A 3,732-nucleotide genomic window follows, 5' to 3' on the forward strand; every position below is an offset into this window, starting at 1 on the left:
AAAGGTCAAGACAGAAAGACAGATTGACAAATTCAGCTGGGGAGAAGAGAAGCTCTATTTCCATTTTCTCCTCTAGCCTCCTTGGGGTCAAAAGAAATCTCTTTGTAGAAGAGAAAAATAAATGAGTATGCACATAAATATATACAGGGGGGTTGAAAGAGCCTAGAGGAGACAGAGATGTAGAAATAGAGATCCACATTCATACAAGGTTACATATATCCCCCAGCTGACAATTGCAAGAATATAGAACTCCATGCATATATTTCGTTACAGGGACATGATTTTATTCCCCTGTCTCAAAGTTTATAATGTTTTACTAATGATAATGCTTCCACGGAAAACCAAGAACCTGTCCTCCATTTGGCTTTCTCTTTCTCTCTTTCTCAGTCTCTCCGAGAACAGGAGTATACCTCCTAACTCTCCTTGACCCTCCCCCCATTTTTTTTCTCCTCAGGCAGAGAAACCTCTTTTGAGAGCTTTTCTCTAGCAACCAGGGACAAAATTGAAGAACCAGGGACAGAGGTGGGGGGAGAGGAGAGAAAGAAGCTTTGCAAAGTTTCACATTGCTCAGATTTCCCCTCACCCCATTATTCTCCCCTCCTCTCCCTGGCATCAGCCAACAACCTTTCCAACAATATGGTAATGGTAGGCACTGGCAGCCTCCGTTCACCCAGACATTTCCACACAGCGCAAAAACAAGAAGCTGCCTGACAGCCACAGACAAAACAGACCAAGGCCTATGGGCCACAGACAGCTAGACAGAGACCAGAGCCAGATTCTTGCCCTGATGTTTCCAATAGGGTGAATGGGTGGGTGGTGTTTCTACTTGGACTTGATGGCTTTCCTCGAACCTTCTAACATCCTAAATATGCTTTTCTCCTGGAGATGGAGCTATAGAAGGGGATGGGGATGTGGTTGAACTGGCGCTCAGAGTTCCCCAACTCTTGGGACCCCCCCAGTCACCCCAGTTTTCTAAGGGGAAGCTTCAGTCCCAGCAGTCTGGAGGTATAGTTTTTATTTGGAGGTGGCAAGTGAGAGAAACTAACCCTTCCAGAGACTCTCTCCTCTTTCTATGCTCTTCTCTCTCCTGATGATCCTGCCCCACCCTGGCTGGCCCCAGGCTACCTTTTACTCAAATTTGTGAATTTCCTTGTATTTGGCTGGACCGTCTTTGTTTGTCTCCATCAGCTGAGTCTAGGAAACAATAGCTGCGGGATAAACTTCTCTCTCTGAGCCACATAAATTGGGACAGGCTGAGGAGTGGACAGTGGAAAGCGGGCTTCTCCAGACTTGCCCTGCAGCCCCACTCACAGCTTGCCCTCCTCAGTCAGTATTCACTGTGCCCTGTGGTGGGGGAGGGTTGTGGGGCAGTCCCACGAGGGAAGGCTGTAGCAGGATAGGTGGGTTGGGGCCCTCGACGAAAACCGACTGATGTAACTCAGGCAGTTTCTTGTTGCCGAGTTCAAAACTCAATCCCAACAACATGAAACTACCTAAGCCACAGATCAGCTGAGCGAGCAGGGCGGGAGATTCGGCTTTGCATTTATCGGGAGGAGAAGGGAAGGGGGTTGGTGAAGGAAGAAATTCAGCCCCGTCCCCCTTTCCGCCCCCACAACCTCCCTAAGGACTAGAGAGTAGGCTTTGGGTGGTTGGGTCGGTAGGGGGTCTGACTGCCTCATCAGCTTCTGGTCTAAGCAAATTGCTCAGGAAAACTCTGGTGAAAGGGGACCTCCAGTCACCAAACCCCCGCCCCGCCCCCAGCACCGCAGTAGACCTAGTCCCCTGCCTCTGGCCCTAGCCCTAGGAGAAGCTGAAGTGACCTTCCATTCTTGAGCTGGGTCCCCTGTCCTGTCCATCTGGCTCTCCTAGATTCCCTCTGATCCTCTCCCTCTCTCAGCTTGACTCTGGCTCCCCTGCATCTTTGGGTGGCCAAACCACAGAGACTGTGCTCCAAAGCCTCTTCCAGTCAGGCCACTTGCCTAGCAAAGCCCCATGACCAGGGAGTGTGGGGACCGAAAGCATGGATAAGGCTCACATCCAAACCAGCAGAAAGCAGAAAAACCATAGCTTCAAGCTTCCACCCTCTCTAGCCCACCCTCCTTCTGCTGCCCCCAGCAAACAATCAGACTGAGCAACATCTACACCCATGTGTCAACCTCGAGGCGACCCTAAATGTCCGTGTAGAGAAAGAAGCCAAAACCCACCAATTTACCCCTTTAACCGCCGAACCCCACAGCAACGGGCCGAGGAGGGAAGGAGAGGGAGCTCACTGCTACTACCCTCCACTGCTAGCAGCCACAGACAAGCCTGGGCTCTCAACAAGCTCGGATGCCTGAAACACCTTCCTCCTGGTTCTGCCCGCTGCGCAACGGGCACCTGGGGACGCCGCTAGTCCCCATTCTGCCGCCAAGAAAAGAACAAGAAACCGCTTCTCTTACCTTGTCGCCGCCTCCTCCTGCCGCTGCCTGCGCTTCTGCTGCTGCTGTCGAGGGGGGGGGCGTGGTGGTGTTGGCTGAGCTCCTCAACCCCCTCCGGCGGTTAAGTTTATTCCTCTCCTTGGATAGGTGGGGAGCTCTTGGGGTTCCCCCCAGCAGCGGTGGGGGTGCTCCTGGCCCAGCACCCCAGGCAATCAGATCCGTCTGCTCCTCAAGATTGCAGTTTGCTCTCTGCCTCTTTCCAAAATATAAATGCATCTTTTACTGCAGCACCACATTATATTTGCAGATCATAAAATCCACCTCTCGCGCGCACCAAGACCGTCCTGACATTACTGTTTTATGACCTTGACTTATTGTGGTCACCTGGATAATATTTAAATCAACGTTATGGTCTCTCACTTACATTAAACCTGCCAAGAGACATTCTAGAAAGGCTCTAGGAGATGAGTCAAACACAAAACACATACACGCACACACTCAGCATCTTTGGGGAGGGGGTGTCACTAAAAATCGCTAAAAACAAAAAAAAAAAACCACCCAATTGAGAATTATGATTCTGGAAATTTATTAGGATTTTTTCTCCATTAAGGAAGCTACATGCAAAAGATACAACATACAGAATATCTTTAAATAACACAACTGCCAGACAGGGACAGGGTGATATTTTGGTGGGGGGGGGGGAATTCTGTCTCTGCTTCACTATGTTCTATTTTTAATTTTTAATTTTTTAGTTCCACTGGATAGAATTTCTGAGATGTCAGTGAATGGGGGATGTGGAGGTGCTGGGAGGATGGGAGAAAAGGAGAAAGCAGTACAAATACGAGACTTCAAGCAGATTCTCAGAGTGACTGGGAGGTAAAGACACGAAGAGGGTTCAGTGGACGCGCTGCGCGCTACGACAAACACACAAACACTAGCTGAACTTTCCAAAACGTCTATTATTCTATGGAGGAAATGCAGCGAAGAGTGATCCTGACTGTGCTCTGCGAGATTACAGACCTTCTCTGGTTGATTTTTGTCCTCTTTTTTTCCCCCCTAATCAGGTGGATCCTACCTTAACTTTGCATGGAGAACAGGATGATGTGTGTGAGTGCATGGTTGAGTGAGGGGTAGACACACACACCAGCCACACTCCCGCCCTTCTATGCGGGCACATCACACCCCAAACCCCGGCACCCCATTTCTCATGCTTTAGGTGGGCGCATCTTCGCAGCACGAACCATTGGTCCCTTTGAAAGAGTCTGAGGTCTTTGCCTTTTTTGCAGACGTGTTGCATTTATACTCAGGGAGGGTG

This window comes from Pteropus alecto, unplaced genomic scaffold (genome assembly GCF_000325575.1).
Source record: "Pteropus alecto unplaced genomic scaffold, ASM32557v1 scaffold220, whole genome shotgun sequence".
Lineage (NCBI taxonomy): Eukaryota > Metazoa > Chordata > Mammalia > Chiroptera > Pteropodidae > Pteropus > Pteropus alecto.